Source organism: Arachis hypogaea, chromosome 10, assembly GCF_003086295.3.
Source record: "Arachis hypogaea cultivar Tifrunner chromosome 10, arahy.Tifrunner.gnm2.J5K5, whole genome shotgun sequence".
Taxonomy (NCBI): Eukaryota; Viridiplantae; Streptophyta; class Magnoliopsida; order Fabales; family Fabaceae; genus Arachis; species Arachis hypogaea.
In genome coordinates this window covers 35,703,215-35,717,606 of record NC_092045.1, presented here as the reverse complement: position 1 = coordinate 35,717,606, position 14,392 = coordinate 35,703,215, and the positions used below count along the sequence as shown (strand labels likewise).

Genomic DNA, 14,392 nt, shown 5'->3' with positions numbered 1-14,392 from the left:
TTAGATGGCTATTCAGGCTACAACCAAATTGCAGTAGATCCTCAGGACCAAGAGAAAACATCATTTACCTGCCCTTCTGGCGTGTTTGCCTACAGGAGGATGCCTTTTGGTCTGTGCAATGCACCTGCAACCTTTCAGAGGTGCATGCTCTCTATCTTCTCAGATATGGTAGAGAAACTTCTGGAAGTCTTCATGGATGACTTCTCAGTATATGGAGACTCATTCAGCTCCTGTCTTAATCACCTAGCACTTGTCCTGAAAAGGTGCCAAGATACTAACCTGGTTTTAAACTGGGAGAAATGTCACTTTATGGTGACTGAAGGAATTGTCCTTGGGCACAAAATTTCAAGCAGGAGAATAGAGGTGGATAAGGCAAAGGTAGAGGTAATTGAAAAATTACCACCACCTGCCAATGTTAAGGCAATCAGAAGCTTTCTGGGGCATGCAGGATTCTACAGAAGGTTCATAAAGGATTTTTCGAAAATTGCAAAACCTCTGAGTAATCTGCTAGCTGCTGACACACCATTTGTGTTTGACACACAGTGTCTGCAGGCATTTGAGACCCTGAAGGCTAAGCTGGTCACAGCACCAGTCATCTCTGCACCAGATTGGACATTGCCATTTGAACTAATGTGTGATGCCAGTGACCATGCCATTGGTGCAGTGTTGGGACAGAGGCATAACAAGCTTCTGCACGTCATTTATTATGCCAGCCGTGTTCTAAATGACGCACAGAAGAATTACACAACCACAGAAAAAGAGTTACTTGCAGTGGTCTATGCCATTGACAAGTTTAGATCCTATCTAGTGGGATCCAAAGTGGTTGTGTACACTGACCATGCTGCTCTTAAATACTTACTCACAAAGCAGGATTCAAAACCCAGACTTATAAGATGGGTGTTGCTTCTGCAAGAGTTTGATATAGAAATAAGAGACAGAAAAGGGACAGAGAACCAAGTAGCTGATCATCTGTCCCGAATAGAACCAGTAGCTGGGGCGTCCCTCCCTTCTACTGAGATCTCTGAGACCTTCCCAGATGAGCAACTCTTTGCCATTCAGGAAGCTCCATGGTTTGCAGATATTGCAAACTATAAAGCTGTGAGGTTCATACCCCAGGAGTACAGCAGAGTGCAAAGAAAGAAATTAATTTCAGATGCCAAGTACTACCTATGGGATGAACCATATCTCTTTAAGAGATGTGCAGACGGAATGATCCGTAGATGTGTACCCAGAGAAGAAGCACAAAGGATCCTATGGCATTGCCATGGATCACAGTATGGAGGACATTTTGGAAGTGAGTGAACAGCCACTAAAGTCCTCCAATGTGGCTTCTACTGGCCTACTCTCTATAAAGATTCCCGAGAGTTTGTGTGTAACTGTGACAGTTGCCAAAGAGCTGGTAACTTGCCTCACGGATATGCCATGCCTCAACAAGGGATATTAGAGATAGAATTGTTTGATGTATGGGGAATTGACTTCATGGGTCCATTTCCACCATCATACTCAAACACTTACATTCTGGTGGCAGTGGACTATGTATCTAAGTGGGTAGAAGCAATTGCTACACCCACTAATGATACCAAGACCGTGCTGAAATTCCTCCAGAAACACATCTTCAGCAGGTTTGGTGTTCCCAGAGTACTAATCAGTGACGGGGGCACTCATTTCTGCAATAGACAGCTATACTCTACTATGGTTAGATATGGAATTAGCCACAAAGTGGCAACTCCATATCATCCACAGACAAATGGGCAAGCTGAAGTCTCTAACAGAGAGCTAAAAAGAATCCTGGAACGGACTGTGATAGCCCGGAGAAAGGATTGGGCAAAGAGCTTGGATGATGCTCTGTGGGCATACAGAACAGCATTCAAGACTCCTATAGGAACCTCTCCATACCAACTGGTGTATGGGAAGGCATGTCATCTGCCCGTGGAACTGGAACATAAAGCCTACTGGGCAACTAGATTCCTAAACATGGATGCTCAGTTAGCTGGTGAAAAAAGATTGCTCCAGCTAAATGAGCTAGAAGAGTTCAGACTCAATGCCTTTGAAAATGCAAAAATTTATAAGGAAAAGGCAAAGAAGTGGCATGACAAGAAGTTGTCAACCAGAGTCTTTGAGCCAGGACAAAAAGTTCTGCTCTTCAACTCTAGGCTCAAAGTGTTTCCAGGAAAACTCAAATCCCAGTGGAGGGGTCCGTATGTGATTACAGGAGTGTCACCATATGGATATGTTGAGCTTCAGGATACTGATTCTGACAAAAGGTTCATTGTTAATGGACAGAGAATCAAGCATTATCTTGAAGGCAATTTTGAGCAAGAATGCTCAAAACTGTGACTTGAGTGATCCTCAGTAAAGGTCCAGCTAAAGACAGTAAAGAAGCGCTTGCTGGGAGGCAACCCAGTCATTAGGAGGTTATATGATTTGTTCTTACAGAGGCAAGTATCAAAAATGAAGGAATTCACAGAGTTACAGAAGGATTCAGCTCAAAAAGCAGAGAAAAAGAGCTTACTGGCGAAAAAACGCCAGTAAGGGGCATTTTGGGCGTTAAACGCCAGAATGGGTACCATTCTGGGCGTTTAACGCCAGGAATGGTGCCATTTTGGGCGTTAAACGCAAGAATGGGCACCATTCTGGGCGTTTAACGCCAGGTGTGCAGCATCCTGGGCGTTTTAGAAAAACGCCCAGTGATAAAGGAATTCTGGCGTTTAACGCCAGCCAGGGCACCTGGCTGGGCGTTAAGCGCCCAAAAGGGGCAACAATTGGGCGTTAAACGGCAGAATGGGTGCCATTCTGGGCGTTTAACGCCAGAAAGGTGGGGGGGGCCACAATTTTGTTTTCAAATCAAATTTTTTCAAACTTTCACTTTCTTATCCATATTTTTCTACAAAAACAAATTTCGATCTCTCATAATTCACTTTCAAATTTTCAAAAATCTAAAATCATTCTTCAAATCTCTCAAATCATTCCCAAATTTTGTTCAAAAACTTACACTTCTCTCAATTTCTTTCCATATCTTCTCAAATCTCCTTTCATATTTTTCTTTTTTTCGAAATCTCTCCTCCCCACTTTATAAATACACGTTTGGCACCCCTCATTCCCCACACCATTCGAATTTGCTCTTCCTCTCTCTCTCTTCTTTCCTTTCTTTTGCTTGAGGACAAGCAAACCTCTAAGTTTGGTGTGCTTTTCCGTGATCACTAAGCCAAGATTCATCAAGATCATGGCTCCTAAGGGAAAACAAACCAATTTAAGAGGAAAGAAAGAAAATAATCCAAAGAATCTTTGGAATCAAGAGAAGTTCTTAACCAAAGAACATGAAGACCATTATCACAAAATAATGGGTCTGAGGTCAGTGATCCCGGAAGTTAAATTTGATCTGAAAGAAGATGAATATCCGGGGATCCAAGAGCAAATTCGAAACAGAGGATGGGAAGTCCTAACCAATCCTGAGATAAAGGTTGGAAGGAATATGGTTCAGGAATTCTACTCAAATCTGTGGTTAACAGATAAGCAGAGAATGACTGGAACTGCTTACCACACCTATAGAACCATGGTCAGAGGGAAAGTTATGTACTTCCATCTGGACAAAATAAGAGAAATCTTCAAATTACCTCAACTGCAAGATGATCCTGAATCCTTTAATAGGAGAATGGTGAGAGCAGATAAAGGGTTGGATCAAGTTCTAGAGGACATATGCCTCCCTGGAACTAAGTGGATAACCAATTCTAAGGGTGTCCCAAACCAACTCAAGAGGGGAGACCTCAAACCAATTGCAAGAGGTTGGCTAGACTTTATTGGGCGTTCCATACTGCCCACTAGCAACCGTTCTGAGGTCACTATCAAGAGAGCAGTGATGATTCATTGCATTATGCTTGGAAAAGAAGTGGAGGTTCATCATGTGATTGCTTGTGAGATCTACACAATTGCAAATAAAAATTCCACTGAAGCCAAATTGGCATACCCAAGCTTAATCTCCTTGCTCTGTAAAGAGGCTGGGGTAAAGATGGGAGTAGATGAATTCATACCCATTGAACATCCAATCACCAAGAAGTCAATGGAAGGACAAATGCAAGACAACTCTATCAAAAGGAGGGCGCAGGAGTTCCTCCCTGAATTCCCTGAAATTGGCTACTGGGCCAGCCTAGAAGCATCTATCAACAAGCTGCAAGAGACTATGGAGCAACTGAAGGAAGAACAGCAGAATCAAAACTGCATGCTCTGCAAATTGCTGAAGGAACAAGAGAAGCAGGGGCGTGAACTCCAAGAGTTGAAACGCCAAAAGCTTTCATCTCAAGTTGAGGGAGCATCCACTTCTCAAAATTAAGGTTGTTGAGTCCTAACTCTGTGAAAACCTCTATCATTAGGAGCCTATTTAGATTTTTGTTTTCTATTTTTATTTTTATTTTCTAGTCTCATCTTATATTTATTTTTGAGTCTTGTTTTTAATTCATAATTAATAAAATTTAAAATTCATGTCTTAAAGCTATGAATGTCATATGAATCCATCACCTCTCTTAAATCAAAAATGCTTTAATCACAAAAGAACAAGAAGTACAGGATTTCGAAAGTTATCCTTGAAACTAGTTGAATTAGTTTGATGTGGTGACAATAATTTTTGTTTTCCGAATGAATGCTTGAACAGTGCATATGTCTCTTGAATTTGTTGTTTTGAGAATGTTAAAATTGTTGGCTCTTGAAAGAATGAGGAAAAAGAGAACTGTTATTGAGGATCTGAAAAATCATCAAATTGATTCTTGAAGCAAGAAAAAGCAGTGATTCAAAAAAAAAATTCGAGAAAAAAAGAGAGAGAAAGAAGAGAGAAAGAAAAAGAAAAAGAAAGAAATAAAGTTGTCATCCAAGGCAAAAAGAGTGTGCTTAAGAACCCTGGACACCTCTAATTGGGGACTCTAGCAAAGCTGAGTCACAATCTGAAAAGGTTCACCCAATTATGTGTTTGTGGCATGTATGTATCCGGTGGTAATACTGGAAGACAGAGTGCTTTGGGCCACAGCCAAGACTCATACACTAGCTATGTTCAAGAATCATTATACTTAACTAGGAGAATCAATAACACTATCTGAGTTCTGAGTTCTTATAGATGCCAATCATTATGAACTTCAAAGGATAGAGTGAGATGCCAAAACTGTTCGGAGGCAAAAAGCTACTAGTCCCGCTCATCTAATTGGAGCTAGGTTTCCTTGATATTTTGGAGTCTATAGTATATTCTCTTCTTTTTATCCTATTTTGATTTTCAGTTGCTTGGGGACAAGCAACAATTTAAGTTTGGTGTTGTGATGAGCGGATAATTTATACGCTTTTTGGCATTGTTTTTAGTATAATCTCGTTAGTTTTTAGTATATTTTTATTAGTTTTTAGTTAAAATTCACTTTTCTGGACTTTACTATGAGTTTGTGTGTTTTTCTGTGATTTCAGGTATTTTCTGGCTGAAATTGAGGGTCCTGAGCAAAAATCTAATTCAGAGACTGAAAAGGACTGCAGATGCTGTTGGATTCTGACCTCCCTGCACTCGAAGTGGATTTTCTGGAGCTACAGAAGCCCAATTGGCGCGCTCTCAACGGCATTGGAAAGTAGACATCCTGGGCTTTCCAGCAATGTATAATAGTCCATACTTTGCCCGAGATTTGATGGCCCAAACCGGCGTGGCAAAACAGCCTCAGAAATTCCAGCGTTTAACGCTGGAACTGGCATAAAACTTGGAGTTAAACGCCCAAACTGGCATAAAAGCTGGCGTTTAACTCCAGAAAAGGTCTCTACACGAAAATGCTTCAATGCTCAGCCCAAGCACATACCAAGTAGACCCAGAAGTGGATTTTTACGTCATTTACTCATCTCTGTACACCCTAGGTTACTAGTTTACTATTAATAGGATCTTTTGACATTGTATCAAGGCATCATGACACTTTACACGTTTCTTTGTGTACCTTCCACAGCATGAGTCTCTAAACCCCATGGTTGGGGGTGAGGAGCTCTGCTGTGTCTTGATGGATTAATGCAATTACTACTGTTTTTCATTCAATCATGCTTGCTTCCATTCTAAGATATTACTTGTTCTTAAACCGGATGAAAACCACCTCTGTTCTACCTTAGATTAAGTAGATATCTCTTGGATTCTTTAACCGGAATCTTCGTGGTATAAGCTAGAACTGATGGAGGCATTCAAGAGAATCCGGAAGGTCTAAACCTTGTCTGTGGTATTCTGAGTAGGATTCAATGATTGAATGACTGTGACGAGCTTCAAACTCCTGAAGGCAGGGCTTCAGTGACAGACGCAAAAGAATCACTGGATTCTATTCCAACCTGATTGAGAACCGACAGATGGATAGCCGTGCTGTGACAGGGTGCGTTGAACATTTCCACTGAGAGGATGGGAGGTAGCCATTGACAACGGTGAAACCCTACATACAACTTGCCATGGAAGGAGGCTTGCGTGCTTAAAGAAGAAGACAGTAGGAAAGCAGAGATTCAGAAGATGGAGCATCTCCAAAACCCCAACCTATTCTCTATCACTGCAAAACAAGTACTTATTTCATATTCTTTTACTTTTCACAATCAATCCTGATAATTTCTGATATCCTGACTAAGATTTACAAGATAACCATAGCTTGCTTCAAGCCGACAATCTCCGTGGGATCGACCCTTACTCACGTAAGGTATTACTTGGATGACCCAGTGCACTTGCTGGTTAGTTGTGCGGGATTGCAAAAGTGTGATTGCAATTTCGTGCACCAAATATCTAATCCAATCATATTTGAATCAGCCTGACTAAGATTTACAAGATGACCATAGATTGCTTCATACCAACAATCTCCGTGGGATCAACCCTTAGTCACGTAAGGTATTACTTGGACGACCCAGTGCACTTGCTGGTTAGTTGTGCGGAGTTGTGACTAAGTGTAATTCACGTGTGAGAGCTACCAAATTATTGGAGCCATTGTTGATGATCACAATTTTGTGCACCAAGTTTATGGCGCCGTTGCCAGGGATTGTTCGAGTTTGGACAACTAACGGTTCATCTTGTTGCTCAGATTAGGTAATTTTCATTTCATTTTCTTTTCAAAAAAGTTTTCAAAATTTTTTCAAAATTTTTTCTCTATTTTTCGTTTTTCCAAAAAAATAATTTTCGAAAAATATAATAAAAATACAAAAAAAATCATAAAATCATAAAAATCAAAAATATTTTGTGTTTGTTGTTTGAGTCTTGAGTCAATTTTTAAGTTTGGTGTCAATTGCATGCTTTAAAAGTTTTTCTTGCATTTTTCAAAAATTTATGCATTCATGGTGTTCTTCATGATCTTCATGTTGTTCTTGACAAGTCTTCTTGTTTGATCTTGATGATTTCTTGTTTTGTGTTGTATGTTGTTTTTCATATGCATTTTTGCATTCATAGTGTCCATGCATTAAAGAATTCTAAGTTTGGTGTCTTGTACGTTTTCTTTACATCAAAATTTTTTCAAAAATATGTTCCTGATGTTCATCTTGACATTCATAGTGTTCTTGCATGCATCATGTGTTTTGATCCAAAATTTTCATGTTTTGGGTCATGTTTGTGTTTTTCTCTCTCCTCATTAAAAATTCAAAAAATCAAAAAAATATCTTTTCCTTATTTCCCTCCAAATTTTCGAAATTTTGGGTTGACTTGGTCAAAAATTTTTAAAAATTAGTTGTTTCTTACAAGTCAAGTCAAATTTTCAATTTCAAAAATCCTATATTTTCGAAACTTTTTCAAAAATCAAATCTTTTTCATTTTTATCTTATTAATTTCAAAAATTTTAAAATTATTTTCAAAATCTTTTTCTTAATTTTATTTCAAACTTTCGAAATTACACTGACAATTAATGTGATTGATTCAAAAATTTGAAGTTTGTTACTTTCTTGTTAAGAAAGGTTCAATCTGTAAATTCTAGAATCATATCTTTTAGTTTCTTGTTTGTTAAGTAATTAATTTTAATTTTAAAAATTTAAATCCTTTTATCTTATCTTTTTGTCATATCCTTTTTCAAAATTTTATCTTTTTCAAAAATTTGATTTCAAAATATCTTATCTAACTTCTTCTTATCTTTTCAAATTTGACTTTAATATCTTTTTCAACTAACTATTTGACTTTTTGTTTGTTTCTTATCTTTTTCAAAACCACCTAACTACTTTTCCCTCTCTAATGTTCAAAAATATCTCATCCCTTTTTCAAAATTCTTTTTAAATTAACTAATTGTTTTAAATTTTAATTTTAATTATATCTTATCTTTAATTTTCGAAAATCATTAACTACTTTTTCAAAATTATTTTCAAATTCTCCCTCTCTTCTCTTCTTCTATTTATTTATTTATTTACTAACACTTCTCTTCACCTCTCTTCATCTCTAATCACGGCCTTCTTGGATAAATTCTTTCCTCCTCAAAAGCTAAGCAAGCTTAGAGTGGATGTTTAGACCTTCAAACGAAAAGATGGTGAATCCCTCTATGAAGCTTGGGAAAGATACAAGCAGATGACCAAAAAGTGTCCTTCTGACATGCTTTCAGAATGGACCATATTAGATATATTCTATTATGGTCTATCTGATTTTTCCAAGATGTCATTGGACCATTCTGCAGGTGGATCCATTCACCTAAAGAAAACGCCTGCAGAAGCTCAAGAACTTATTGAGATGGTTGCAAATAACCAATTCACGTATACTTCTGAGAAGAATTCCGTGAATAATGGGACGCCTCAGAGGAATGAAGTTCTTGAAATTGATGCTCTGAATGCCATATTGGCTCAGAACAAAGTGTTGACTCAGCAAGTCAACATGATTTCTCAAAGTCTGAATGGATGGCAACAGTACTAAAGAGGTAAATTACATGGGTGAACCTTATGAAAACACCTATAATTCATCATGGAGAAATCATCCAAATTTCTCATGGAAGGATCAAGAAAAGCCTCAACAAGGCTTTAATAATGGTGGAAGAAACAGGCTAAGCAATAACAAGCTTTAGCAACAGACAGAGAATTCTGAGTAGAGCCCCTCTAATTTAGCAAATTTAGTCTCTGATTTGTCTAAGGCCACCTTAAGTTTCATGAGTGAAACAGGGTCCTCCATCAGAAATTTGGAGGCACAAGTGGGTCAGCTGAGTAAGAAAGTCACTGAAACTCCTCCCAGTATTCTCCCAAGCAATATAGAAGAGAATCCAAAAGGAGAGTGCAAGGCCATTGATGTAATCAATATGATCGAATGCACAAGGGAGGAGAAGAACGAAAATCTTAGTAAGGAAGACCTCCTAGGACGTCTCTCAAGCAGGAAGGAGTTCTCTATTGAGGATCCAAAGGAATCTGAGGCTCATATAGAGACCATAGAGATTCCATTAAATCTCCTTCTTCCATTCATGAGCTCTGAAGACTATTCTTCATCTAAGAGGTTGAAGATGTAACTGGAGAGCAAGTTGCTCAATATCTAGGAGCCATCATGAAGCTGAATGCCAAATTGTTTGGTAATGAGACTTGGGAAGATGAACCTCTGGTGGACGAAATTGTGATCACTTGTTCTTTCTACTTGTAGGATGTTTACTCTGAAGGCATTGTTTATTTTCACAACTCCGTTCAACTAACCAGCAAGTGTACTGGGTCGTCCAAGTAATAAACCTTACGTGAGTAAGGGTCGAATCCACAGAGATTGTTGGTATGAAGCAAGCTATGGTCACCCAGTTAGGCAGATTAAAAATGGTTTATGGGTTTTCGAATAATTAATAATAAAAAGAAGAAATAATAAAAGGGATAGAACACTTATGCAGATTTATTGGTGGGAATTTCAGATAAGCGGATGGAGATGCTGTAGAGCTCTTGGACGCCTGTTCTCCTACTCCTTCTACTCAGTCCTTCTTACTCCTTTCCATGGCAAGCTTTGTATAGGGGTTCACCATCAACTGTGGCTACTTTCATTCCTCACGGGGAAATATCCTGTGCGGCTGTCACTCGCACAGCTAACCAGTCTGGAGGCATCACCCATGGCTGATGGCTACATCCCATCCTCGCAGTGAAAACTATGCTAACGCACTCTGTCACAGTACGGCTAATCACCGGTTGGTTCCCGCTCCTACTGGAATAGAATCCCTCTTTTGCGTCTGTCACTAACGCCCAGCAGGTTAAAGTTTGAAGCACGTCACGGTCATTCATTACCGGAATCCTACTCGGAACACCACAGACAAGGTTGGACTTTCCGGATTCCCAGGATCCTACTCGGAATACCACAGACAAGGTGAGACTTTCCGGACCCTCATAAATGCCGCCATCTATCTAGCTTATACCACGAAGATTCTGTTGGGAATCTAAGAGATACACATTCAAGCTTTGTTGCATGTAGAACGGACATGGTTGTCAATCACGCGCATTCATAAGTGAGAATGATAATGAGGGTAATCTGACTCATAACATTCATCATGTTCTTGGGTACGAATGAATATCTTGGAATAAGAATAAGAGAGATTTGAATAAAAGAAGATAGAATTTCATTAATACTTGAGGTACAGCAGAGCTCCACACCCTTAATCTATGGTGTGCAGAAACTCCACCGTTGAAAATACTTAAGTGAAAGAGGTTCAGGCATGGCCGAATGGCCAGCCCCCCTAACGTGATCAATGATCCCCTAAGATGAAGAATAAAACAAAACTGAGATCAAAGATGAAACGTGGTCAAAAGACATCTAATACAATAGATAAATGTTCTATATATACTTGACTAGCTACTAGGGTTTACATGAGTAAGTAATTGATGTATAAATCCACTTCCGGGGCCCACGTGGTGTATGCTTGGGCTGAGCTTGATCATTCCACGAGCTAAGGCATTTCTTGGCGTTAAACTTTGAGTTATGACGTGTTTTGGGCGTTTAACTCCGGATCATGACGTTTTTCTGGCGTTTAACTCCAGACAGCAGCGTGTACTTGGCGTTTAACGCCAAGTTACGTCGTCATTCTTCGAATAAAGTATGGACTATTATATATTGCTGGAAAGCCCTGGATGTCTACTTTCCAACGCCGTTGAGAGCGCGCCAATTGAAGTTCTGTAGCTCCAGAAAATCCATTTCGAGTGCAGGGAGGTCAGAATCCAACAGCATCAGCAGTCCTTTTGTCAGCCTTCTTCAGGGTTTTGCTCAAATCCCTCAATTTCAGTCAGAATTTACCTGAAATCACAGAAAAACACACAAACTCATAGTAAAGTCCAGAAATGTGAATTTAACATAAAAACTAATGAAAACATCCCTAAAAGTAGCTCAAACTTACTAAAAACTATATGAAAACAATGCCAAAAAGCGTATAAATTATCCGCTCATCACAACACCAAACTTAAATTGTTGCTTGTCCCCAAGCAACTAAAAATCAAATAGGATAAAAAGAAGAGAATATACTATAAATTCCAAAATATCAATGAATATTAATTTAATTACATGAGCGGGACTTGTAGCTTTTTGCTTCTGAACAGTTTTGGCATCTCACTTTTTCCTTTGAAGTTTAGAGTGATTGGCTTCTCTAGGAACTTAAAATTTCAGATAGTGTTATTGATTTTCCTAGTTAGGCATGTTGATTCTTGAACACAGCTACTTTATGACTCTTGGCTGTGGCCCTAAGCACTTTGTCTTCCAGTATTACCACCGGATACACAAATGCCACAGACACATAACTGGGTGAACCTTTTCAGATTGTGACTTAGCTTTGCTAAAGTCCCCAGTTAGTGGTGTCCAAAGCTCTTAAGCACACTCTTTAGCTTTGGATCACGACTTTAACCATTTAGTCTCAAGCTTTTCACTTGGACCTTCATGACACAAGCACATGGTTAGGGACAGCTAGTTTTAGCCGCTTAGGCCTGGATTTTTAATTTCCTTGGGCCCTCCTATCCATTAATGCTCAAAGCCTTGGATCTTTGCTAAAATTTTCGCCACTTTTTTTTTTTTTTGCTGCTTTTTCTTGCTTCAAGAATCAATTTCATGATGTTTTTCAGATCATCAATAACATTTCTCTTTGTTCATCATTCTTTCAAGAGCCAACAATTTTAACACTCATAAACAACAAGATCAAAAATATGCACTGTTCATTCATTCATTCAGAAAACAAAAATTATTGCCACCATATCAATATAATTAAATTAAATTCACTAATAATTTCGAAAATTATGTACTTCTTGTTCTTTTGAATTAAAACATTTTTCTTTTAAGAGAGGTGAAAGACTAATGGATTTTATTCATAGCTTCAAGGCATGGTTACACACTAATGATCATGAAGTAGAGACACAAAAACATAGATAAACATAACACTTAAAAACCGAAAACAGAAAGAAAATAAAGAACAAGGAATGAATCCACCTCTAGTGGCGTCTTCTTCTTGAAGGACCAATGATGTTCTTCAACTCTTCTATGTCCCTTCCTTGCCTTTGTTGCTCCTCCCTCATAGCTCTTTGATCTTCTCTTATTTCTTGGAGAGTGAGGGCGTGTTCATGGTGTTCCACCCTTAGTTGTTCCACATTATGGCTCAAGTCTACTAAGGAGGTACTGAGTTGCTCCCAATAGTTGTTAGGAGGAAAGTGCATTCCATGAGGCATTTGTTGATGAACTTCCTCATGTTCTCCTTGGGGGCCGTGAGGAACTTCCCTTGTTTGCTCCATCCTCTTCTTGGTGATGGGCTTGTCTTCTTCAATGGAGACATCTCCATCTATGATAACTCCAGCTGAGTAGCATAAATGGCATATAAGGTGGGGGAAGGCTAGCCGTGCCATGTATGAAGGCTTGTCAGCTATTTTGTAGAGTTCATTGGAGATGACTTCATGAACTTCCACTTCCTCTCCAATCATGATGCTATGAATCATGATGGCCCGATCCACAGTAACTTCAGATCGGTTGCTTGTAGGGATGATGGATCTTTGGATGAACTCCAACCATCCTCTAGCTACAGGCTTGAGGTCCAGTCTTCTTAGTTGGACCGGTTTGCCTTTGGAGTCTATTCTCCATTGGGCGCCTTCCACACATATGTCCATTAGGACTTGGTCCAACCTTTGATTGAAGTTGACCCTTCTTGTGTAGGGGCGTTCATCACCTTGCATCATGGGTAGATGAAATGCCAACCTTACATTTTCCGGACTGAAATCTAAGTATTTCCCCCGAACCATTGTGAGATAGTTCTTTGGATTCGGGTTCATACTTTGATCATGGTTCCTAGTGATCCATGCATTAGCATAGAACTCTTGAACCATCAGTATTCCGACTTGTTGCATGGGGTTGGTTATGACTTCCCACCCTCTTCTTTGAATTTCATGTCGGATTTCCGGATACTCATTCTTTTTGAGCTTGAAAGGGACCTCGGGGATCACCTTCTTCTTTGCCACAACATCATAGAAGTGGTCTTGGTGGCTCTTGGAGATGAATCTCTCCTTTTCCCATGACTCGGAAGTGGAAGCTTTTGCCTTCCCTTTTCCTTTTCTTGAGGAAACTCCGGTCTTGGGTGCCATTGATGGTGAATGAAAAATAAAAAGCTTAGGCTTTTTACCACACCAAACTTAAAATTTGCTCGTCCTCGAGCAAAAAAGAAAAGAAGAGTAGAAGAAGAAGAAGAGAATTTGAGTAGAGAGGGAGAAGAGGGGTTCGGCTATAGGAGAGAAGAAGGGGTTTGTGTTGTGTGAAAATGAAGAAGAAAGGAGAGGTATTTATAGGGAGGGGGGGTTAGGTTTCGGCCATTTTGGGTGGGAAAGGGTGGGAACTTGAATTTGAATGTAATGGAGGTAGGTGGGATTTATGGGGAAGAGGAGGTTGATGTGAATGGTGCATGGGGTAATTGGGAAGAGGAATTGAGGTGATTGGTGAAGGTTTTTGGGAAGTGTGACATTGAAAATGAGATTTGGATTAGGAGAGTGTGAATAGGATTAAAAGAAAAGGTAGGTGGGGATCCTGTGGGGTCCACAGATCCTGAGGTGGGGATCCTGTGGGGTCCACAGGTCCTGAGGTGAAAAGAAATACCATTCCTTCACCCTATAGGCGTGTAAATTGCCTTCATGCACCATTCTGGCGTTCAAACGCCCATTGGTGCATGTTCTGGGCGTTAAACGCCCATGTAATGCTTGTTTCTGGCGTTGAACGCCAGTTTCAAGCTTGTTTCTGGCGTTCAGCGCCAGATTGTCCTCTGTGTGCGCATCCTGGCGTTAAACGCCAGGATGTTGCTTGTTTTGGGCGTTCAGCGCCAGAAAGATGCTCTGTTCTGGCGTTGAACGCCGGCCAGATGCATCTTCTGGGCGTTGAACGCCGGCCCGTGCGTCCTCCTGGGTGAAAATTTTTTTCTTCTGTTTTTGACTCTGTTTTTAATTTTTTTGATTTTTTCGTGACTCCTCATGATCATGTACCTAATTCAATACAAAAATAACA

At 39.7% G+C, this 14,392-nt stretch overlaps 1 non-coding gene across 1 annotated transcript; it reads right to left on the bottom strand.

The window, feature by feature from the left end:
- Positions 1–8,428: 8,428 nt before the first annotated feature.
- LOC112719143 (small nucleolar RNA R71) lies at positions 8,429–8,536 on the bottom strand. Its single transcript, XR_003161457.1, has one exon. It is a non-coding gene; the product is annotated as a small nucleolar RNA R71 (small nucleolar RNA).
- Positions 8,537–14,392: the final 5,856 nt, after the last annotated feature.